Source organism: Balaenoptera borealis, assembly GCF_965194805.1.
Source record: "Balaenoptera borealis genome assembly, chromosome: 13".
Taxonomy (NCBI): domain Eukaryota; kingdom Metazoa; phylum Chordata; class Mammalia; order Artiodactyla; family Balaenopteridae; genus Balaenoptera; species Balaenoptera borealis.
In genome coordinates, this window is record NC_138870.1 from 40887877 (window position 1) to 40914150 (window position 26274).

General features: G+C 39.5%; 1 long non-coding RNA gene across 1 annotated transcript in view; it reads left to right on the forward strand.

The window, feature by feature from the left end:
* The window catches only part of LOC309609347, a 165311-nt gene extending 150702 nt beyond the window's left edge, over nucleotides 1-14609 (forward strand). Inside the window, exon 2 of the long non-coding RNA XR_014233382.1 lies at nucleotides 8204-14609. This is a non-coding gene — a long non-coding RNA (uncharacterized lncRNA). The remainder of the gene's footprint in view (nucleotides 1-8203) is intronic.
* The last annotated feature ends 11665 nt before the right edge of the window (nucleotides 14610-26274 follow it).

Below are 26274 nucleotides of genomic sequence, written 5' to 3' on the forward strand. Positions count from 1 at the left end.
GCGCCACCAGGGAAGCCCCATGGCATTTTTAAAGGTTTTAAAATGTGACATGTAACTTTGGAACTCAGTGATTTTCACTAACACATCTACATGAACTTTGAGGAATTTAGGAATAATATTGGGAGATAATAGGAAATAAAATTTTGCCATGTAATACTTAACAAAGTTGTGTAGACGAAATCATATGGATCCATGGACGGAAAGATATTTTGAGGACAGATGTAAATGACTTTTAAGGAAGGAAAACTAATTGTTAGTGTGAGTCCCTGGAGGCCTCTGCTGGTAACTCTGTTACAACTTAGCAAGCTATCCCAATGTCTTACGAATTTACTTAGAAGTATTTCTATAGGCCTACCTGTTTCCTCTCTTTTCTATATTAACTTTATTCCCATTTCCCTTTTCTTAAGCAAGATGGACAATGCTCTTTTTGCTCCTCATAGTGCCTTGCTAATAATCGGCTTGCAACAGAGATTAATCCAATTGAGTTAAATTGTAGAAATCTTCTAAATTCTCTTGTCTCTCTCAGTCTTCTGCCTTCTTTTTGCTTCATCCTCCTCCTTGCTACTGGATCCACATCAGTTTCTCTATTTCTTTCTGAAACAGAACCTCTGAAGTGCCTGCACCCCCTGATGATGGCCTGGTGAGGACTAAGTGTTATAAATGCACCACAGCTGGGCATTTCAGATGCCTGTGATGACCAGATCCCTGTGATGTCCAAAGGTCCATGTAGGTCACAAACTCTCCCAGAAGACCATTCATGTAGATCTGCACTAATAGGAGATACCATAAATAATGGAAGTACTGAAAATAACCTCAATTTCATTTTATACCTGAGGTTTTAACTCCATATTGTACCTCCTTCCATCTCTTGAAACTTGATCTCCTTCCATCATCCCTGTTCATTCTCCAGCTGACCCCTAAAGTGAATTCACTATTCCAGTAGAAGCTGTAATGAAACCAGACTAGATCTGTTGCTCCTCTCCCTTCTCACAGTCACCTTCAATATGGAGACTTAAACAAAGAGTAAAACAACTAGATAACCAAGGAAAAGAGACAGGAAATGATACACAGAAGTATCCATAATGATATTCCTCTGAATATTCAGAGCCTGTGTGTAAGTCCAAAGATGTATTAATAAGAAATCTGGGAGGAGGGACTTCCCTGGTGGTGCAGTGGTTAAGACTCCACGCTCCCAATGCAGAGGGCCCAGGTTCGATTCCTGGTCAGGGTGCTGGATCCCACGTGCCTGCCACAACTAGGGGTTCACGTGCCACAACTAAGGTGGCCATGAGCCACAACTAAGGAGCCCACCTGCCACAACTAAGGAGCCCACGTGCTGCAACTAAGGAGCTGGCAAGCTGCAATTAAGGAGCCCTCAAGCTGCAACTAAGGAGCCTGCTTGCTGCAACTAAGACCCAGCACAACCAAATAAATCAATATTAAAAAAAAAAGAGAAATCTGGGAGGAAAACTTAGTAATCAAGGAGAATTATTGAACGTCAGTGGATTGGATAACTTCAGTTATTCCGTGTCATTGGTTAATCTCAGCTATTTTGGTACTTAAAGTGTGTGGAAAAAAATTTGCAATGACTCTAATTAGCTTCAAGAAGGGAATAAAGAGAGAGAAAAAGTGAGGGATAATGTGAGAGAGAAAGAAGGAAAGGGAGAGGGAGAGAGTGAGATGTGTACCAACACAATAGAAGAGAAAAAAGCTGAAACTCAGAAAGATTCTTAGACTAAGAAATAAATGATTTTGAGAGGTGAACAGATATATTTAGAGATTAAAAAATATTATCTCGGGGGAGCTTCAAGATGGCGGAAGAGTAAGGCGTGGAGATCACCTTCCTCCCCACAAATACATCAGAAATACATCTACATGTGGAACAACTCCTACAGAACACCTACTGAACGCTGGCAGAGACCTCAGACCTCCCAAAAGGCAAGAAACTCCCCACGTACCTGGGTAGGGCAAAAGAAAAAAGAAAAAGCAGAGACAAAAGAATAGGGACAGGACCTGCACCAGTGAGAGGGAGCTGTGAAGAAGGAAAGGTTTCCACACACTAGGAAGCCCTTTTGCTGGAGGAGACTGCGGGTGGCAGAGGGGGGAGCTTTGGAGTCACGGAGGAGAGCGCAGCAACAGGGGTGCGGAGGGCAAAGGAGAGAGATTCCCGCATGGAGGATGGGTGCCGACCTGCACTCACCAGCCCGAGAGGCTTGTCTGCTCACCCGCCAGGGTGGGCGGGGCCTGGGAGCTGAGGCTCGGGCTTCGGTGGGATCCTGAAGAGAGAGGGGACTGGGGTTGGCTGCGTGAACACAGCCTGAAGGGGGCTAGTGCGCCACAGCTAGCTGGGAGGGAGTCCGGGGAAAAGTCTGGACCTGCCGAAGAGGCAAGAGACTTTTTCTTGCTTCTTTGTTTCCTGGTGCACGAGGAGAGGGGATTAAGAGCGCCGCTTAAAGGAGCTCCAGAGAAGGACACAAGCCGCGGCTATCAGCGCAGACCCCAGAGACGGGCATGAGACACTAAGGCTGCTGCTGCCGCCACCAAGAAGCCTGTGTGCGAGCACAGGTCACTATCCACACCTCCCCTCCTGGGAACCTGTGCAGCCGCCACTGCCAAGGTCCCGTGATCCAGGGACAACTTCCCCGGGAGAACGCACGGCGCGCCTCGGGCTGCTGCAACGTCACGCCGGCCTCTGCCGCCACAGGCTCGCCCCGCACTCCGTACCCCTCCCTCCCCCAGGCCTGAGTGAGCCAGAGCCCCCGAATTAGCTGCTTCTTTAACCCCGTCTTGTCTGAGCGAAGAACAGACACCCTCAGGTGACCTACACGCAGAGGTGGGGCCAAATCCAAAGCTGAACCCCAGGAGCTGAACGAACAAAGAAGAGAAAGGGAAATCTCTCCCAGCAGCCTCAGGAGCAGCGGATTAAATCTCCACAATCAACTTGATGTACCCTGCATCTGTGGAATACCTGAATAGATAACGAATCATCCCAAATTGAGGAGGTGGACTTTGGGAACAATGATATACATATATTTTCCCCTTTTTCTCTTTCTGTGAGTGTGTATGTGTATGCTTCTGTGGGTGATTTTGTCTGTATAGCTTTGCTTTTACCATTTGTCCTGGGGTTCTGTCTGCCCGTTTTTTTTTTTTTTTTAGTATAGTTTTTAGCACTTATTATTGGTGGATTTGTTTTTTGGTTTGGTTGCTCTCTTCTTTCTTTTTTTTTAATACTTAAAACAAATTTATTTTAATAATTAGTTTTTATTTTAATAACTTTATTTTATTTTATTTTATCTTCTTCTTTCTTTCTTTCTTTTCTCCCTTTTATTCTGAGCCATGTGGATGACAGGCTCTTGGTGTTCCAGCCAGACATCAGGGCTGTGTCTCTGAGGTGGGAGAGCCAAGTTCAGGACACTGGTCTACAAGAGACCTCCCAGCTCCATGTACTATCAAATGGCAAAAATCTCCCAGAGATCTCCATCTCAACACCAAGACCCAGCTCCACTCAACGACGAGCAAGTTACAGTGCTGGACACCCTATGTCAAACAACTGGCAAGAAAGGAACACAACCTCATCCATTAGCAGAGAGGCTGCCTAAAATCATAATAAGGCCACAGACACCCCAAAACACACCACCAGAAGTGGACCTGCCCACCAGAAACACAAGATCCAGCCTCATCCACCAGAACACAGGAACTAGTCCCCTCCACCAGGAAGCCTACACAACCCATTGAACCAACCTGAGCCACTGGGGACAGACACCAAAAACAATAGGAACTACCAACATGCAGCCTGCGAAAAGGAGACCCCAAAAACAGTAAGTTAAACAAAATGAGAAGACAGAGAAACACACAGCAGATGAGGGAGCAAGGCAAAAACCCACCAGACCTAACAAATGAAGAGGAAATAGGCAGTCTACCTGAAAAAGAATTCAGAATAATGATAGTAAAGATGATCCAAAATCTAGGAAATAGAATGGAGAAAATACAAGAAACGTTTAACAAGGACCTAGAAGAACTAAAGAGCAAACAAACAGTGATGAACAACACAATAAATGAAATTAAAAATTCTCTAGAAGGGATCAATAGCAGAATAACTGAGGCAGAAGGATGGATAAGTGACCTGGAAGATAAAATAGTGGAAATAACTACTGCAGAGCAGAATAAAGAAAAAAGAATGAAAAGAATTGAGGACAGTGTCAGAGAACTCAGGGACAACATTAAACCCACCAACATTCGAATTATAGTGGTCTCAGAAGAAGAAGAGAAAAACAAAGGGACAGAGAAAATATTTGAAGAGATTATAGTTGAAAACTTCCCTAATATGGGAAAGGAAATAGTTAATCAAGTCCAGGAAGCACAGAGAGTCCCATACAGGATAAATACAAGGAGAAACACTCCAAGACACATATTAATCAAATTATCAAAAATTAAATACAAAGAAAAAATATTAAAAGCAGCAAGGGAAAAACAACAAATAACACACAAGGGAATCCCCATAAGGTTAACAGCTGATCTTTCAGCAGAAACTCCGCAACGCAGAAGGGAGTGGCAGGACATATTTAAAGTGATGAAGGAGAAAAACCTACAACCAAGATTACTCTACCCAGCAAGGATCTCATTCAGATTTGATGGAGATGAATGGATAAAAAAGATGTGGCACATATATACAATGGAATATTACTCAGCCATAAAAAGAAACGAAATTGAGTTATTTGTAGTGAGGTAGATGGACCTAGAGTCTGTCATACAGAGTGAAGTAAGTCAGAAAGAGAAAAACAACTACCGTATGCCAACACATATATATGGAATCTAAGAAAAAAAAAAAAAAGGTCATGAAGAACCTAGGGGCAAGATGGGAATAAAGACACAGACCTACTAGAGAATGGACTTGAGGATATGGGGAGGGGGAAGGGTAAGATGGACAACGTGAGAGAGTGGCATGGACATATATACACTACCAAACGTAAAATAGATAGCTAGTGGGAAGCAGCCACATAGCACAGGGAGATCAGCTCGGTGCTTTGTGACCACCTAGAGGGGTGGGATAGGGAGGGTGGGAGGGAGGGAGACGCAAGAGGGAAGAGATATGGGAACATATGTATATGTATAACTGATTCACTTTGTTATAAAGCAGAAACTAACACACCATTGTAAAGCAATTATACTCCAATAAAGATGTTAAAAAATAAATAAATAAATACATAAAAGTTCCATTTCTACCTCTCAAAAAAAAAAACAAAACTTTACAGACAAGCAAAAGCTAAGAGAATTCAGCACCACCAAACCAGCTTTACAACAAATGCTAAAGGAACTTCTCTAGGCAAGAAACACAAGAGAAGGAAAACACCTACAATAACAAACCCAAAACAATTAAGAAAATGGTAATAGGAATGTACATATTGATAATTACCTTATGTAAATGGCTTAAATGCTTCAACAAAAAGACATAGACTGGCTGAATGGATACAAAAACAAGACCCGTATATATGCTGTCTACAAGAGACCCACTTCAGACCTAGGGACACATACAGACTGAAATTTAGGGGATGGAAAAAGATATTCCATGCATATGGAAATCAAAAGAAAGCTGGAGTAGCAATTCTCATATCAGACAAAATAGACTTTAAAACAAAGATTGTTACAAGAGACAAAGAAGGACACTACATAATGATCAAGGGATCAATCCAAGAAGAAGATATAACAATTGTAAATATTTATGCACCCAACATAGGAGCACCTCAATACATAAGGCAAATACTAACAGCCATAAAAGGGGAAATCGACAGTAACACAATCATAGTAGGGGACTTTAACACCCCACTTTCACCAATGGACAGATCATCCAAAATGAAAATGAATAAGGAAACACAAGCTTTAAATAATACATTAAACAAGATGGACTTAATTGATATTTATAGGACATTCCATCCAAAAACAACAGAATACACTTTCTTCTCAAGTGCTCATGAAACATTCTCCAGGATACATCATATCTTGGGTCACAAATCAAGCCTTGGTAAATTTAAGAAAACTGAAATCGTATCAAGTATCTTTTCCAACCACAATGCTATGAGACTAGATATCAATTATAGGAAAAAATCTGTAAAAGATACAAACACATAGAGGCTAAACAATACACTACTTAATAACCAAGAGACCACTGAAGAAATCAAAGAGGAAATCAAAAAATACCTAGAAACAAATGACAATGAAAACACAATGACCCAAAACCTATGAGATGCAGCAAAAGCAGTTCTAAGAGGGAAGTTTATAGCAATACAATCCTACCTCTAGAAACAAGAAACATCTCAAATAAACAACCTAACCTTACACCTAAAGTAATTAGAGAAAGAAGAACAAAAACCCCCAAAGTTAGCAGAAGGAAGGAAATCATAAAGATCAGATCAGAAATAAATGAAAAAGAAATGAAGGAAACGATAGCGAAGATCAATAAAACTAAAAGCTGGTTCTTTGAGAAGATAAACGAAATTGATAAACCATTAGCCAGACTCATCAAGAAAAAAAGGGAGAGGACTCAAATCAACAGAATTAGCAATGAAAAAGGAGAAGTAACAACGGACACTGCAGAAATACAAAGGATCATGAGAGATTACTACAAGCAACTATATGCCAATAAAATGGACAACCTGGAAGAAACGGACAAATTCTTAGAAATGCACAAACTGCCGAGACTGAACCAAGAAGAAATAGAAAATATGAACAGACCAATCACAAGCACTGAAATAGAAACTGTGATTAAAAATCTTCCAACAAACAAAAGCCCAGGACCAGATGGCTTCACAGGCGAACTCTGTCAAACATTTAGAGAAGAGGTAACACTCATCCTTCTCAAGCTCTTCCAAAATATAGCAGAGGGAGGAACACTCCCAAACTCATTCTACGAGGTTACCATCACCTTTATACCAAAACCAGACAAAAAGGTCACAAAGAAAGAAAACTACAGGCCAATATCACTGATGAACATAGATGCAAAAATCCTCAACAAAATACTAGCAAACAGAAACCAACAGCACATTAAAAGGATTATACAACATGATCAAGTGGGGTTTATCCCAGGAATGCAAGGATTCTTCAATATACGCAAATCAATCAACGTGATACACCATATTAACAAATTGAAGGAGAAAAACCATATGATTATCTCAATAGATGCAGAGAAAGAGTTCAACAAAATTCAACACCCATTTATGATAAAAGCCCTGCAGAAAGTAGGCATAGAGGGAACTTTCCTCAACATAATAAAGGCCATATATGACAAACCCACAGCCAACATCGTCCTCAATGGTGAAAAACTGAAACCATTTCCACTAAGATCAGGAACAAGACAAGGTTGCCCACTCTCACCACTATTATTCAACATAGTTTTGGAAGTGTTAGCCACAGCCATCAGAGAACAAAAAGAAATAAAAGGAATCCAAATCAGAAAAAAAGAAGTAAAGCTGTCTCTGTTTGCAGATGACAAGATATTATACATAGCGAATCCTGAAGATGCTACCAGAAAACTACTAGAGCTAATCAATGAATTTGGTAAAGTAGCAGGATATAAAATTAATGCACAGAAATCTCTTGCATTCCTATACACTAATGATGAAAAATCTGAAAGTGAAATTAAGAAAACACTCCCATTTACCATTGCAACAAAAAGAATAAAATATCTAGGAATAAACCTATCTAAGGAGACAAAAGACCTGTATGCAGAAAATTATAAGACACTGATGAGGATGGGAGAACCAAGATGGCGGAGTAGAAGGACGTGCTGTCACTCCCTCTTGCGAGAGCACCAGAATCACAACTGGCTGCTGGACAATCATTGACAGGAAGACCCTGGACTTCACCAAGGCGGATACCCCACGTCCAAGGACAGAGGAGAAGCCACAGTGAGACGGTAGGAGGGGCGCAGAGTAAAATCAAACCCCATAACTGCTGGGTGGGTGACTCACAGACTGGCGAACACTTATACCACAGAAGTCCACCCACTGGAGTAAAGGTTCTGAGCCCCACGTCAGGCTTCCCAACCTGGGGGTCAGGCAACCGGAGGAGGAATTCCTAAAGAATCAGACTTTGAAGCCTAGTGGGAATTGGATTGCAGGACTTTGACGGGACTGGGGGAAACAAAGATCCCACTCTTGGAGGGCACACACAAAGTAATGTGTGCATCAGGACCCAGGGGAAGGAGCAGTGAGCCTGGGGGAGACTGAACCAGACCTACCTGCTGGTGTTGGGGGGTCTCCTGCAGAGGCGAGTGGTGGCTCTGTTTCACCGTGGGGATAAGGACACTGGCAGCAGAGGTTCTGGGAAGTTCTCCTTGGCGTGAGCCCTCCCAGAGTCTGCCATTAACCCCACCAAAGAGCACGGGTAGGCTCCAGTGTTGGGTTGCCTCAGGCAAAACAGCCAACAGGGAGGGAACCCAGCCCCACCCATCAACAGTCAAGTGGATTAAGGTTTTACTGAGCTCTGACCGCCACAGCAACAGGGAGGGAACCCAGCCCCACCCATCAACAGTCAAGTGGATTAAGGTTTTACTGAGCTCTGACCGCCACAGCAACAGTCAGCTCTACCCACCACCAGAGCCTCCCATCAAGCCTCTTAGATAGCCTCAACCACCAGAGGGCAGACAACAGAAGCAAGAAAAACTATAATCCTCAGCCTGTGGACCAAAAACCACAGTTACAGAAAGATAGAGAAGATGAAAAGGCAGAGGGCTATGTACCAGATGAAGGAACAAGAAAAAACCCCAGAAAAACAACTAAATGAAGTGGAGATAGGCAACCTTCCAGAAAAAGAATTCAGAATAATGATAGTGAAGATGATCCAGGACCTCGGAATAAGAATGGAGGCAAAGATTGAGAAGATGCAAGAAATGATTAACAAAGACCTAGAAGAATTAAAGAACAAACAAACAGAGATGACCAATACAATAACTGAAATGAAAACTACACTAGAAGGAATCAATAGCAGAATAACTGAGGCAGAAGAACGGATAAGTGACCTGGAAGACAGAATGATGGAAGTCACTGCTGTGGAACAGACTAAAGAAAAAAGAATGAAAAGAAATGAAGACAGCCTAAGAGACCTCTGGGACAACATTAAACGCAACAACATTCGCATTATAGGGGTCCCAGAAGGAGAAGAGAGAGAGAAAGGACCAGAGAAAATATTTGAAGAGATTATAGTCGAAAACTTCCCTAACATGGGAAAGGAAATAGCCACCCAAGTCCAGGAAGCGCAGAGAGTCCTATACAGGATAAACCCAAGGAGAAACACGCCGAGACACATAGTAATCAAAGTGGCAAAAATTAAAGACAAAGAAAAATTATTGAAAGCAGCAAGGGAAAAACGACAAATAACATACAAGGGAACTCCCATAAGGTTAACAGCTGATTTCTCAGCAGAAACTCTGCAAGCCAGAAGGGAGTGGCATGATATACTTAAAGTGATGAAAGGGAAGAACCTACAACCAAGATTACTCTACCCGGCAAGGATCTCATTTAGATTTGATGGAGAAATCAAAAGCTTTACAGACAAGCAAAAGCTAAGAGAATTCAGCACCACCAAACCAGCTCTACAACAAATGCTAAAGGAACTTCTCTAAGTGGGAAACACAAGAGAAGAAAAGGACCTACAAAAACAAACCCAAAACAATTAAGAAAATGGTCATAGGAACATACATATCGATTATTACCTTAAACGTGAATGGATTAAATGCCCCAACCAAAAGACATAGACTGGCTGAATGGATACAAAAACAAGACCCATATATATGCTGTCTACAAGAGACCCACTTTAGACCTAGGGACACATACAGACTGAAAGTGAGGGGATGGAAAAAGATATTCCATGCAAATGGAAATCAAAAGAAAGCTGGAGTAGCTATACTCATATCAGATAAAATAGACTTTAAAATAAAGAATGTTACAAGAGACAAGGAAGGACACTACATAATGATCCAGGGATCAATCCAAGAAGAAGATATAACAATTATAAATATATATGCACCCAACATAGGAGCACCTCAATACATAAGGCAACTGCTAACAGCTATAAAAGAGGAAATCGACAGTAACACAATAATAGTGGGGGACTTTAACACCTCACTTACACCAATGGACAGATCATCCAAAATGAAAATAAATAAGGAAACAGAAGCTTTAAATGACACAATAGACCAAATAGATTTCATTGATATATATCGGACATTCCATCCAAAAACAGCAGATTACACGTTCTTCTCAAGTGCGCACGGAACATTCTCCAGGATAGATCACATCTTGGGTCACAAATCAAGCCTCAGTAAATTTAAGAAAATTGAAATCATATCAAGCATCTTTTCTGACCACAACGCTATGAGATTAGAAATGAATTACAGGGAAAAAAACGTAAAAAGGACAAACACATGGAGGCTAAACAATACGTTACTAAATAACCAAGAGATCACTGAAGAAATCAAAGAGGAAATCAAAAAATACCTAGAGACAAATGACAATGAAAACACGACGACCCAAAACCTATGGGATGCAGCAAAAGCAGTTCTAAGAGGGAAGTTTATAGCTATACAAGCCTACCTAAAGAAACAAGAAAAAGCTCAAGTAAACAATCTAACCTTACACTTAAAGAAACTAGAGAAAGAAGAACAAACAAAACCCAAAGTTAGCAGAAGGAAAGAAATCATAAAGATCAGAGCAGAAATAAATGAAATAGAAACAAAGAAAACAATAGCAAAGATCAATAAAACTAAAAGTTGGTTCTTTGAGAAGATAAACAAAATTGATAAGCCATTAGCCAGACTCATCAAGAAAAAGAGGGAGAGGACTCAAATCAATAAAATCAGAAATGAAAAAGGAGAAGTTACAACAGACACTGCAGAAATACAAAGCATCCTAAGAGACTACTACAAGCAACTTTATGCCAATAAAATGGACAACCTGGAAGAAATGGACAAATTCTTAGAAAGGTATAACCTTCCAAGACTGAACCAGGAAGAAACAGAAAATATGAACAGACCAATCACAAGTAATGAAATTGAAACTGTGATTAAAAATCTTCCAACAAACAAAAGTCCAGGACCAGATGGCTTCACAGGTGAATTCTATCAAACATTTAGAGAAGAGCTAACACCCATCCTTCTCAAACTCTTCCAAAAAATTGCAGAGGAAGGAACACTCCCAAACTCATTCTATGAGGCCACCATCACCCTGATACCAAAACCAGACAAAGACACTACAAAAAAAGAAAATTACAGACCAATATCACTGATGAATATAGATGCAAAAATCCTCAACAAAATACTAGCAAACAGAATCCAACAACACATTGAAAGGATCATACACCACGATCAAGTGGGATTTATCCCAGGGATGCAAGGATTCTTCAATATACGCAAATCAATCAGTGTGATACACCATATTAACAAATTGAAGAATAAAAACCATATGATCATCTCAATAGATGCAGAAAAAGCTTTTGACAAAATTCAACACCCATTTCTGATAAAAACTCTCCAGAAAGTGGGCATAGAGGGAACCTACCTCAACATAATAAAGGCCATATATGACAAACCCACAGCAAACATCATTCTCAATGGTGAAAAACTGAAAGCATTTCCTCTAAGATCAGGAACGAGAGAAGGATGTCCACTCTCACCACTATTATTCAACATAGTTTTGGAAGTCCTAGCCACGGCAATTAGAGAAGAAAAAGAAATAAAAGGAATACAAATTGGAAAAGAAGAAGTAAAACTGTCACTGTTTGCGGATGACATGATACTATACATAGAGAATCCTAAAACTGCCACCAGAAAACTGCTAGAGCTAATTAATGAATATGGTAAAGTTGCAGGATACAAAATTAATGCACAGAAATCTCTTGCATTCCTATACACTAATGATGAAAAATCTGAAAGAGAAATTATGGAAACACTCCCATTTACCATTGCAACAAAAAGAATAAAATACCTAGGAATAAACCTACCTAGGGAGACAAAAGACCTGTATGCAGAAAACTATAAGACACTGATGAAACAAATTAAAGATGATACCAACAGATGGAGAGATATACCATGTTCTTGGATTGGAAGAATCAACATTGTGAAAATGAGTATACTACCCAAAGCAATCTACAGATTCAATGCAATCCCTATCAAATTACCAATGGCATTTTTTACGGAGCTAGAACAAATCATCTTAAAATTTGTATGGAGACACAAAAGACCCCGAATAGGCAAAGCAGTCTTGAGGCAAAAAAATGGAGCTGGAGGAATCAGACTCCCTGACTTCAGACTATACTACAAAGCTACAGTAATCAAGACAATATGGTACTGGCACAAAAACAGAAACATAGATCAATGGAACAAGATAGAAAGCCCAGACATTAACCCACGCACCTATGGTCAACTAATCTATGACAAAGGAGGCAAAGATATACAATGGAGAAAAGACAGTCTCTTCAATAAGTGGTGCTGGGAAAACTGGACAGCTACATGGAAAAGAATGAAATTAGAATACTCCCTAACACCATACACAAAAATAAACTCAAAATGGATTAGAGACCTAAATATAAGACTGGACACTATAAAACTCTTAGAGGAAAACATAGGAAGAACACTCTTTGACATAAATCACAGCAAGATCTTTTTTGATCCACCTCCTAGAGTAATGGAAATAAAAACAAAAATAAACAAGTGGGACCTAATGAAACTTCAAAGCTTTTGCACAGCAAAGGAAACCATAAACAAGACGAAAAGACAACCCTCAGAATGGGAGAAAATATTTGCAAATGAATCAACGGACAAAGGATTAATCTCCAAAATATATAAACAGCTCATTCAGCTCAATATCAAAGAAACAAACACCCCAATCCAAAAATGGGCAGAAGACCTAAATAGACATTTCTCCAAAGAAGACATACAGATGGCCACGAAGCACATGAAAAGATGCTCAACATCACTAATTATTAGAGAAATGCAAATCAAAACTACAATGAGGTATCACCTCACTCCTGTTAGAATGGGCATCATCAGAAAATCTACAAACAACAAATGCTGGAGAGGGTGTGGTGAAAAGGGAACCCTCTTGCACTGTTGGTGGGAATGTAAATTGATATAGCCACTATGGAGAACAATATGGAGGTTCCTTAAAAAACTAAAAATAGAATTACCATATGACCCAGCAATCCCAGCACTGGGCATATACCCAGAGAAAACCGTAATTCAAAAAGACACATGCACCCGAATGTTCATTGCAGCACTATTTACAATAGCCAGGTCATGGAAGCAACCTAAATGCCCATCAACAGACGAATGGATAAAGAACATGTGGTACATATATACAATGGAATATTACTCAGCCATAAAAAGGAACGAAATTGAGTCATTTGTTGAGACGTGGATGGATCTAGAGACTGTCATACAGAGTGAAGTAAGTCAGAAAGAGAAAAACAAATATCGTATATTAATGCATGTATGCGGAACCTAGAAAAATGGTACAGATGAGCCAGTTTGCAGGGCAGAAGTTGAGACACAGATGTAGAGAATGGACATATGGACACCAAGGGGGGAAAACTGCGGTGAGGTGGGGATGGTGGTGTGCTGAATTGGGCGATTGGGATTGACATGTATACACTGATGTGTATAAAATTGATGCCTAATAAGAACCTGCAGTATAAAAAAACAAACAAAACAACTAATACTAAACTTTCATTGGGTTATTTGTATGGAAATATGTTAATATAAATGTTTCAGACATTACATGAAATTTCTAAAAATCTTATATTTGTATTTGTATGGAAATATGTATGGAAATATGTTAATATAAATGTTTCAGACATTACATGAAATTTCTAAAAATCATATTTGTATTTGTATGGAAATATGTATGGAAATATGTTAATATAAATGTTTCAGACATTACATGAAATTTCTAAAAATCTTATATGTTCTGGTATAATGTTATAAGTAATAATCCTAGTTATTACTTTAAAATGTATATCTCAGAAATAACTAATTTTCTTGTCAACTGCATTATTATGAACTGTCATCAGATCTTTAACCGTGGTCATTTTTAAGTCTTTTGTAATTTACAGACAGTTCTGGGTGTACTCTGATGATTTTGCAAATATGTTCCTATAAAAGGGTTTCATCTTCAAGAAATATATGGAAAAGACTCTGATAAGTACAGGTTTCTGGTAACGGACTGTACTGCTGAACTGAATGAATAAGCATTTTCAGAACTCTAATGAAAAACTGATGAACTCATAAAAGTGCTAACAAAAGATCAAGATGAAAAAAAAAAATTAATTACATGGGACTGAGTGAACTGATGAGGATGAGTATAATTTTTGTGACTTTCTGTCTGAATTAAAAAAAAAAAAAAAAAAAATTCCACAAGGACTCAGAGGCAAAGAATATACAAATCAATTTTCACTGCAAAGTAAAGGAGCTGTTACAGTGGAGGATTACTGGACTGAATGTCAATACTATGACATAGTATGAGTGTGTTTCATGTTTGGTAATTGCAATCATTGTTGCTTTTGTTGTGGTCATCCATGTACAATGCTTGGTGTCAGTCGATTTATCTCTTGTAAAAATAAAATACAGTGTGTGTGTGTGAAAAAAAAAAAGAAAAAAAAAAAGACACTGATGAAAGAAATTAAAGATGATACAAATAGATGGAGAGATATATCATGTTCTTGGATTGGAAGAATCAACATTGTGAAAATGACTATACTACCCAAAGCAATCTACAGATTCAATGCAATCCCTATCAAACTACCACTGGCATTTCTTACAGAAGTAGAACAAAAAATTTCACAATTTATATGGAAACACAAAAGACCCCGAATAGCCAAAGCAATTTGAGAAGTAAAAACGGAGCTGGAGGAATCAGGCTCCCTGACTTCAGCCTATACTACAAAGCTACAGTAATCAAGACAGTATGGTACTGGCACAAAAACAGAAATATAGATCAATGGAACAGGATAGCAAGACCAGAGATAAACCCACGCACATATGGTCACCTTATCTTTGATAAAGGAGGCAAGAATATACAGTGGAGAAAAGACAGCATCTTCAATAAGCGGTGCTGGGAAAACTGGACAGCTACATGTAAAAGAATGAAATTAGAACACTCACTAACACCATACACAAGAATAAACTCAAAATGGATTAAAGACCTAAATGTAAGGCCAGACACTGTCAAACTCTTAGAGGAAAACATAGGCAGAACACTCTATGACATAAATCACAGCAAGATCCTTTTTGACCCACTTCCTAGAGAAAAGGAAATAAAAACAAAAATAAACAAATGGGACCTAATGAAACTTAAAAGCTTCTGCACAGCACAGGAAACCATAAACAAGTTGAAAAGACAACCCTCAGATGGGAGAAAATATTTGCAAACGAATCAACAGACAAAGGATTAATCTCCAAGATTTATAAGCAGCTCATGCAGCTCAATAAAAAAAAAACAAACAACCTAATCCAAAAATGGGCAAAAGACCTAAATAGACATTTCTCCAAAGAAGATATACAGATTGCCAACAAACACATGAAAGAATGCTCAACATCATTAATCATTAGAGAAATGCAAATCAAAACTACAATGAGTTATCATCTCACACCAGTCAGAATGGCCATCAACAAAAAATCTACAAACAATAAATGCTGGAGACGGTGTGGAGAAAAGGGAAACCTCTTGCACTGTTGGTGGGAATGTAAATTGATACCGCCACTATGGAGAACAGTATGGAGGTTCCTTAAAAAGCTAAAAATAGAACTACCATATGACCCAGCAATCCCTCTACTGGGCCTATACCCTGAGAAAACTCTAATTCAAAAAGAGTCATGTACCAAAATGTTCATTGCAGCTCTAATTACAATAGCCAGGACATGGAAGCAACCTAAGTGTCCATTGACAGATGAATGGATAAAGAAGATGTGGCCCATATATACAATGGAATACTACTCAGCCCTAAAAAGAAATGAAATTGAGTTATTTGTAGTGAGGTGGATGGAACTAGAGACTGTTATACAGAGTGAAGTAAGTCAGAAAGAGAAAAACAAATATCGTATGCTGACACACATATATGGAATAAAAAAAAAAAAAGTTCTGAAGAACCTAGGGGCAAGACGGGAATAAAGACACAGACCTGCTAGAGAATGGACTTGAGGATACAGGGAGGGGGAAGGGTAAGCTGGAACAAAGTGAGAGAGTGGCATGGACATATATACACTACCAAACGTAAAATAGATAGCTAATGGGAAGCAGCCGCATAGCACAGGGAGATCAGCTTGGTGCTTTGTGACCACCTAGAGGGATGGGATAGGGAGGGTGGGAGGGAGGGAGATGCAAGAGGGAAGAGATATGGGAACATATGTATATGTATAACTGATTCACTTTGTTATAAAGCAGAGAGTAACACACCATTGTAAAGCAATTATACTCCAATAAAGATGTTAAAAAAAATCTGAGGACAATTAAAAAATGGGCAGAAAATCTGAATAGACATTTTTCCAAAGAAGACATACAGCTGGCCAACAGGCACATGAAAAGATCCTCAACATCACTAATCATCAGGGAAAAGAAAATCAAAACCACAATGAGATATCACCCTTATAACTGTCAGAATGGCAATTATCAAAAAGAGAACAAATAACAAATGCTGGTGAAGATGTGGAGAAAAGGGAACCCTCCCACACTTTTGGTGGGAATGTAAATTGGAACAGCCACTATGGAAAACAGTATGGAGGTTCTTCAAAAAACTGAAAATGGAACTACCATACGACCCAGCAATTCCACTCCTGGGTATTTATGCAAAGAAAATAAAAACACTAATTAGAAAAGATATATGAACCCCTATGTTCATTGCAGTATTATCTACAATAGCCAATATACGGAAGCAGCCTAAGTGCCCATCAATAGATAAATGGATAGAGAAGATGTGGTACACACACACACACACACACACACACGAAAACCTGATCTCATCACTTTGTAAGGAGGCAGTGAAGCACGGGGTAAAGTACAGGGACTTTGGAGGCAGGCATACCTGAAATTCAGCCTTGACGTTGTCACTTACTATAATGTGGAGTTGGCTAGCTGATTCTCAAGTTTTTTCTACTATAAAATGAGGATTAATTAAAATAAGATATAATTAGTGCTGGTACAGATTGGACAATAAACATTAGTTGTGATTTCTGTTTTCTCTCCCTCTCCCTGTGGTTTCACTTCACTTGTGAAAGAAATACTGTAAAGACTTGGCCAGTGTCCCAGTTGGAAGCCAAACTGGCCCTGCAGAAACCTGGAAAGAGGAGAGGATCTCATTCACAGTTTATAATCCATCTTAATGGTTCCTGCTTCTCCCTGTCAGAAGGGTCTTTCCATTTAACACAGGTTTTTCCCCTGATATTAAAGTCCCACTTTCTCTTAATCTTGCTCCTCAAAACACTGCAAAAAATATGGACCTCAGCTCTGTATCACAACCTCTGAAAGAGAATCATCCTAGAGTCACTTCTAAGCTTCCTCTTCTCCAGGGAATAAGAAAGAAAAATGTTAAAATTCTAGAAAATGCCAACATGCACAAACATGAAGAGGAAGGTTGAAAAAGAAAGAAATGAAAAAAAGTACTCCTAGAGATAGGATTGTCTCCTTCTCTGCAGCAATGGGTGACAGGCCTTTGTCACTGTCATGAGCATGAAAGAATGCTCAAAATCATTAATCATTAGAGAAATGCAAATCAAAACTACAATGAGATATCATCTCACACCAGTCAGAATGGCCATCAACAAAAAATCTGCAAAAAATAAACGCTGGAGAGGGTGTGGAGAAAAGGGAACTGTTAACCAGAAGGGCCCTGTCAGACACACCCAAGCCATCTGTCCCTCAGCCAGAGCTGGGAGGGCCAGTGGGCAGTCTCTGAGAGCCTGATGGAAAGTTGGAGGGGAGATCTAGAGAACAGACTAGCTGGAGAGAGTTGGAAAAGCAGAGACAGTTAGATGTCTAGAGAGGGAGAAAGGAGCAAGGTGGAGGTTAATGGAGTCAAGATCTGTGACATCTCCTCCATGGCCACTGTGTGCAGAGTCCTGGTGTGATCTAAACACAGGTGGTCACTGAGGAACCCAGGGATGTTTATCTCTGATGGATGCCAACAGAGTCAGGGTCAGCTTTCACTGGAGAAGTGAACACATTTACTGACCTTCTGCATTGACTTCGGCACACCCTGCTGATGACATTGGCTGTGCTGATCTCAGGCCCAGAGGAGGGATCAATAGGCATAGAGTGAGGGTGCAGTGAGTTCTGCTGCAAACCAGCTGCTCATTTATAGGGTAGGGAGTATGGGCTCCTTGCGCGCGCACACACACACACACACACACACACACACTCAGGCAGGCATGAGCTTCTACCTGGTTACTGTTGGGAGCCAAGCGTAATAAGGCCAACTATCTCATCTTGAAGTCTTACCATTTTAACTGGACCCCTGGTCTCACAAGGGTATGAGACTATGTCCATGGTAAGTGGCCTGGAAGGTCTAGAATGGTCTCAGGGTTTCCCAGGAAAGTTCTGTTCCGGTTATAAGACGAGCTGATATTTAAGGGGCCCTGGCAAGTGTCATTATCCTGTGTCCTTAGCTTCAAATCTTGGAGCCCTTTAACTCTTGACCACCTATTTCGCAATTTTATTTTGAATTAATTTTCTAGTTAGGGTTTCTTATGACTTAGATATCACTCCTTGTGCCCCCAATTCAATATTTTTTCATATCATTATACTATGTTCAACACAACAATAAATATTGGCTGAATACACAAATGAAGCAGTCACCTTATTAAATGCTGCTGACAGGGTGAAAGACAGTCAAAAGTGCTCCCTGGTGGAGCACACATATTTGATAACATGCTCCCCTCCTAACCTCCATCCTCTACCTTTTCATTATCACAATTCTATTCTTCAAATCTCAAATAACCTTCTTCTCCTTAATTCACCCACTGTTCTCCCCAGATCCTGCCTGATACTGAATTAGATTATGCATAACTCCAAGAACTTCTCTCACTCCTTCAATCCTCTGCAGCACCGGTCTCCAACATTTTTGGCACCAGGGACCGGTTTTGTGGAAGACAATTTTTCCATGGACTGGGGTGGGGGATGGTTTTGGGATGACTCAAGCGCATTACATTTATTGTGTACTTTATTTCTATTATTATTACATTGTAATATATAATGAAATAGTTATACAACTCACCATAATGTTGACAGGAGGCGGCGCTCAGGCAGTAATGCAAGTGATGCAGAGCTGCTGTAAATACAGATGAAGCTTCGCTCGCTCGCCCGCCGCTCGCCTCCTGCTGTGCGGCCTGGTTCCTAACAGGCCACGGACCAGTACCGGTCTGTGGCCCGGGTGTTGGGGACCCCTGCTCTGCAGCTCCTCTTACTACTTTTGGAGCACTTGGATTCCTATAAAGTTGAAGTTTATGCTGCTTGTGCCCTGACTCATTCTAATTGTGTAGGATGGTTTCACCCCCAGCTTCACCCTATAACATATATCTTAAGCACCATCTCCAAGTGTGGGTCTTGGAGAAATCTAATACAATTGGGGTATTTTTGTAACATAAATGAGTTTGGAGGAAAGTGCAATTTTTAAGCATAACGCACAAAAGTTAAGCTTCAGGAAACTGACCTCTGCAGTAAAGATTTTTGATGATCCTTCAGATATCCACTCAGAAACGTCTGAAAAAAAGTGAACTTGTCAAGCTCTTTTAAAGCACCTATTTCTACATCATTCATTGGCATGTTAAGAAGGAAGCTCATTGGTCTCCTCACTTCCTTATCACAACTGGTCCATAGTATTTATTGACACAATTCCAATCCAAACATGATGTGCAATTCAAATGTGGGTGAAAAAATAATTATACCAAAAATGAGCAGTCCAAAAATGGTATAACTTCAAGAGTCATTAGGACAAAGAGTATATCTATCGATGTTATGTGTTAAGTCTCTATATATTTCCATTTATTTAGATTTTCCCTAGTGACAGTCCATAAATTTACATGCATCTTTCCATGAAGGATTGCTCTATTTCATTATGGTTATTCCCAAGTACTTTTACATTTTGGATATTATTTAAAATGGTCTTAAAATTTATTTTTCTATTTTGTTTGCTGGAATATAGAAATGCAATTTGATCTTTGCATATTGATTTTGTATCTAGTAAACTTGTTAAATTCTATTAATTTAAATAAATTATCTCTGCCTTCTTTTAGTTTTTCTATGAAGATAATCATGCCATCCCTAAATACAGTTTTCCTTTTTCATTGCTAGTTCTTATACCATTTATCTACTTCCCTTGCTTTATTGTACTGTCTAGGATTGTCAATACAATCTTGAATGAAAGTAGGGATAATGGTTACCCTAGGTTTGTTTATAATCTAAAAGTAATTTTAATGTTTCACTATTAAGGATGATGCTTGCAGAGATTTGGTATATGATCACTTTAATAGCTTAAGGAAGTACATATCTATTCCTGGTTGGCTGAGATTTTTTTTTTTTAATATTATAAACAGGTGTGAATTTGCAGTAAAATCGATGCCTTTCCTACATCTACTAAGATTACCATGTGGTTTTTCTTCATTTGTCTGTTAATGTAGTGATTTATATTAATTCATTTTCTTATGTTAAATAAACTTTGAATGTACTGGGACAGACTCAATTTTGTTCATGATATAAGGTATTATCTTTTTAACACATTGTAGGAGACAATTCTGTTTAGGAATTTTGCAACTCTGTTCATGAGTGAGATTAGATTATTTTATCTTTGTCAAGTTTTGGTTTCAAAGTTATTTAAAAAGTTGAGGTCTTCCCTCTTTTTTTGTTGTTATATTCACTAGTTTATTTTTTAGATTCCACGTGTAAGTGATATCACAGAGTATATATTTTTCTCTGTCTAACTTATTTCGTTTAGCATAATACCCTTCAAGTCCATCCATGTTGTTTGCAAATAGCAAAATTTCATTTTTTTAATGCCTGAGTAGTATTCCACTGTTTTTAAATATACCATATCTTCTTTATTCATTCATCTGTTGATGGACACTTAGGTTGCTTTCATATCTTGGTTATTGTAAATAGTGCTGCTATAAACATTGAGATGCATCTATCTTTTTGAATTAGTGTTTTCTTTTTCTTTCAGACATATATCCCAGAGTGGAATTGCTGAGTCATTTGGTAGCTCTATTTTCATTTTTTTTTTTTGAGGTCTTTCCATCTTTTCTAGTATACAGGTATACCTCCATAATATTGCGTGTTCCATTCCAGACTACCACAATAAAGCGAATATTGCAATAAAGCAAGTCACACAAATGTTTTGTTTCCCAGTGCATATAAAAGTTATGTTTACACTATTCTGTAGTCTATTAAGTGTGCAATAACATTATGTCTAAAATACAATGTACATATTCAATTAAATAAACTTTATTGCTAAAAAACGCTAACCATCATCGAGTCTTCAGAGAGTCATGGTAGTAACATCAAAGATCACTGATCACAGATCACCATAACAAATATAATACTAACTAAATATTGCAAGGATTACCATAATGTGACACAGAGACACAAAGTAAGCAAATGTTATTGGAAAAAATGTGCAGATAGACTTGCTCAATGCAGAGTTACCACAAACTTTCAATTTATAAAAATCGCAATATCAATTGGGAGATTGGGATTGATATATATACACTACTATACATAAAATAGATAGCTAATGAGAACCTACTGTATAGCACAGGAAACTCTACTCAGTGCTCTGTGGTGACCTAGATGGGAAGGGAATCTAAAAAAGAGTGGATACCAGGCACCCTAGAGCCCGTGATCTGCAAGAGAAAGCCACTGCAATGAGAAGCCTGTGCACTGCAACGAAGAGTAGCCCCTGCTCACCACAACTAGAGAAAGCCCGCACGCAGCAATGAAGACCCAACCTAGCCAAAAATAAATAAAATTAATTAATTAAAAAAAATTTTTTGTGCTACACTGGTATGATTAGATAAATATTTAAAGTGGATCTTATAAAATGTGATGGCTATATTTTCTTTCTTATAAGCTTGTTTTATTCCTACATTAAAAACAGCCTTCTTTAAAAAGAAAAAAAGAGTGGATATATGTGTATGTATAACTGTTTCACTTTGCTGTACAGCTGAAACTAACACAACATTGTAAAGCAACTATACGCCAATAAAAATTAATTAAAAATCGCAGTATCTGTGAAGCACAATAAAACAAGGAATACCTCCATCTAAAATTAGAATTTTTTGTTGTTGTTGGCAGTATTTGCCTTAAAAGCATATGTCTGGCTCTTTATAGAGAAAAAATTTTAACTACTGATTTAAATTCGTGCATATAGGTGTGTTCAAGTTTTCTATTTTTTCCTCTGTCAGTTTTGGAAAATAATATTTTTCTAGTGATTTTCCATTCATCTAAGTTAGCAGATTTAATGTCATAAATTTTTCCATAGTATTCTCTTAGAATTTTAAAGACTTGTATTAGTTTTCTATTGCTGTGTAACAAACTACCACAAGTTCAGTGGCTTAAAGTAAAACAAACTTATTATCCTTACAATTTCCTTGGGTCAGGAGCCTGGGTAGGATTAGCTGGGTCTTCTGCTCAGGACCTCACCAGGCTGAAATCAAGGTGTCAACCAGGCTATGATTCTCATCTGTGGTTCAGGGTCCTCTTCCATGCTCACTGGTTATTAGAAAAATCCATTTCTTTGAAGTTGTACTACTGAGGTACCTGTCTACTTACTAGCCATCAGCCAGGTACTGCTCTCAGCTCCTAGAGGCTGCCCACGGTTCCTTGACACATGGCCCCATAGGTGGTTCACAGCATGAATGTTTGCTCTCTGCCCCACCATCTGGAGCATTTGTTTTGACTTCCAACTATCTCTAGTCTGCTATGATGTAGTTTTATATGAGATAAACTTTATACCTTGACTTTCATTGTTGAGAAGAGAGCTTTCAGTCTAATTGTGATTCCTTTGAAAAGAACCTCTCTTTTTATTTAGGTGGCTATTGTTCTTTTTTCTTTGTCTTTCATTTTCAGAAGTTTTAATGGTGTGACCAGGTGTGTTTTTCTTTTTATAAATAATATATTTTGGGGGTACTTAGGACCTCTGTAATCTGTGGACTGATGTTGTTGTTGTTTTTTTTTTTTTTGACTTTGGAAAATTCTTGGCTATTTTCTCTTCAAATTATTGTTATTGCTGTAACCATTCTTTCTTTCATCTTCTTTATGACATATCTCCCACTTTACCAGTTCTGTAAACACACATTGAATGTTCCTGTATCTTGGCTCAGAAAGTCTTCACAGAATTTTTAGTGCTTTAATGCCTTCAAGAAGATCTTTTTAAATAAGTGTCCAGCTTTTGATTGTTCTTAGTGAGATAGTTGTTCCAAATTACCTAGTCCATCTGTATTAGAAGCAGAGGACAATTTTATAATTCAGTCTGCAACATCTGTAATCATGTGCTCCTTTCATTCTTTGTATAGTTTAAGTTTGTTTATTTTTGGTCAGTCACAAATTATCAATCCCTTCTAACTCTATTAATTTAATCAAGCTTTGGATTGGTTGAACAAATCATATGCATTTTCTCCTGCTTTCCTGTGTAATCTATTAATCTGTGATTAAATTGGTAGTTTATTACATTTTAACTTTTTTTCTAATAAAAAAAAGTGCTGCTCTAGCTACATCCTACAAAATTGTATGTAGATCCATCACTATTTTGGGGTTTGTGAAATTTTCTATTTTTTATCATAATTGGCTCTTTTGTTAAAAACCAGACACAAGGTATCAGGTAAAAGGAACTGAGGTAAATAGGCCCTTAGTGGGGGGGTTTATGTTGATCTTGTTAGGTGTTAGGTGGTGTTTAATGTTTGCTGTAGCTGTGGTGTCAGCGGCTAATATTTCCTCTGCTGTCCTTGTTTTTGTCTCCTCTGTTGTCTTTTCATTTCCTTAGAGACGCCTTCCTAAATAGGGACTGAGGGTCACAGGTCTTTCAGCTGTAATCCTTGAAATCCTCCAGCCCTACTGAGGTGGTGGTAAGGTGTGGGGGGATTCTATGGTCCTATGATTAGGTCTCAGTCTTCTAGTGAGCCTGTGTCCTTGGGCTGTGACTTTCACAAGTGCTTCTCAGATTTTCTTTTTCTTGGATCCTTCCCCAGGTTGGTTAGGTTCTCATATGATAGATTTCCATGAAGATAGTCTGTTAAGGAGAACAGAGCTCTCTGGGCTTATTTCAGAATGGTTATTTTCTTTTCCCACTGCTGAAGTATAAGAGGATTTTTTTTCTGATCTTTATCATGAGAATCTGGTGGGGATGCTGGAGATAAAACTCACGGAACTATGAAGACTTCCGTAAGGGTGAGCCTCCAGGAGTTTTTTTCTATGAAGCTAGTCCATGCTCAGTCTTCAGTAACTAGTCAATTTTCCTTTAAGTGTTCTGACCAGGCTCTAGCTGCAGCTTCTGTTCCTAAGGAAGCTGTGATTCTCTGTGTTCACCCGTCTTCCAGTTTTTGGGGTGGTGGTTTGCCCTGTGACTTCAATTTTCTGATGGATCTAAGAAGTGTTGTTGATTTTCAGTTTGTTCATTTTTTTTTTCTTTTTCACTGATGAGGGTGGAAATGACAAGTTCCAAGCCCTATACTCTTTCCATGTTAGACTAGACTTATAATTCATTCTTTGCTTTGCAGGTAAAATAGAATTGTGTTTCTTAATTTCCAAATATATGTGTTTCTTTCCAGTTATCTTTTTGATACTGATTTCTAAGTGAACCGCATTATGACTGTAATAGAGCGCTGCAGTGCACAGCACTTAGCACTCGGCCATTGCTGTGCACCGTTACCCCTCACCCCATTACCAGGCAATGGTTACCGGGTGGGACGGTTAGAGCAGCGTTGGTCTAACCATTGGTCGGCGCTGCAGTGGGCCCCTCCCCCAAGCGAGCGACTGTCAAGGAGCAACCATTAGAGGGGCACTGAGCCAACGGCTGGTGGGGTGGTTGTCGTCAGGTGGAGAGTGAGGTAAGAGGCAGATCCCCGTCTTCTCCCCGGGGCCCTTCAGCTCACCCAGCCTTGGGCTGGCGGGTGAGCTGGGGGGCCCAGGGAACAGGCTGGGGGTGTGTCCTGCAGGGCCCCAGAGCCCTTGCCAGGACCACCCACTGGCCGGGCTCAGGCCCTGAGAAGGCAGTGAACCTTTCCCCCATTCCTGCCTCTGCAACCTAATGGCCACATCGTTCAGGTGGCCTGAGGAGTCACACTGGGCTAGCTGGGTCCTGGGTTCCTGGCTCCCTCAGCGATGTATGACCTGGCCCTGAGGGAGCCACCAACTGAGATCTGCCTCTTCAGCCAGGCCTGGGCACTGGCAGGAGGACCCAGATTGGGTGCTGGACGAATGCTCTGGGGCAGGGTAACGCCCCCGCCCCCGCAAGGACCCCCTTCTCTTAGCCAGGCCTGGACCTCAAAGGGTGAAAGTTGTGCCTTGGGACCTTCTCCTTTCTTGTCAGAACAGAGAGTAACATTTGTTTGGTGGAGATTTACAGGAACATCATTACCTGACTTTGACTGACCTCAAGAACAAAGGATCTGACACCAAGACATTTGCAACAACTAACAACGCCCCTCCCTCACCTTTCCTATAAAAGGGCTTTGCTGAAAGCTTTCAGGTAGTTTGGGGGTTTTAAGGCATGAGCCACCCATCTCCTTCATGGCCCTGCAATAAACCTTTCTCTGTTCCAAACTCTGGCGTTTTGGTATTGTTTGGCCTCACTGTGCATCAGGCACACAGACTTGCATTTCGGTAACATGATCAGAGATCTTGGTCTGTGTGATTCCATATCTTTGAAATGTTTTAAGATTTGCTTTATGGACCAACATATGGTCTATTTTGAGAAATTTTCCATTTGTTTTTGTACTAGATGCCTGGTACCTATTACTGAGCCAGTTGGTGTGGTGGAAGGAAATAGTTGGCATACTTAAGTAGGGCCAATGAGGGGATGTGGACAAGATTAAGGGGAGTCAAAGAAGGGTGGTAAAACATCCTGGGCTCTCAAGAGGGGGAGCAGGTATTACCTTCCGGGGACAGGGAAGGGAGCTGTAAAACAAGGCCACTTGACAGGGGCTCTGGAACATCAGGGAAGGAGACAGGAAAGTAAACACACTCACTCACTCTCTTCCTGCCTTCCTCTATCCTACTAAGACACTCTTATTAGTTGAACCCAACCAGA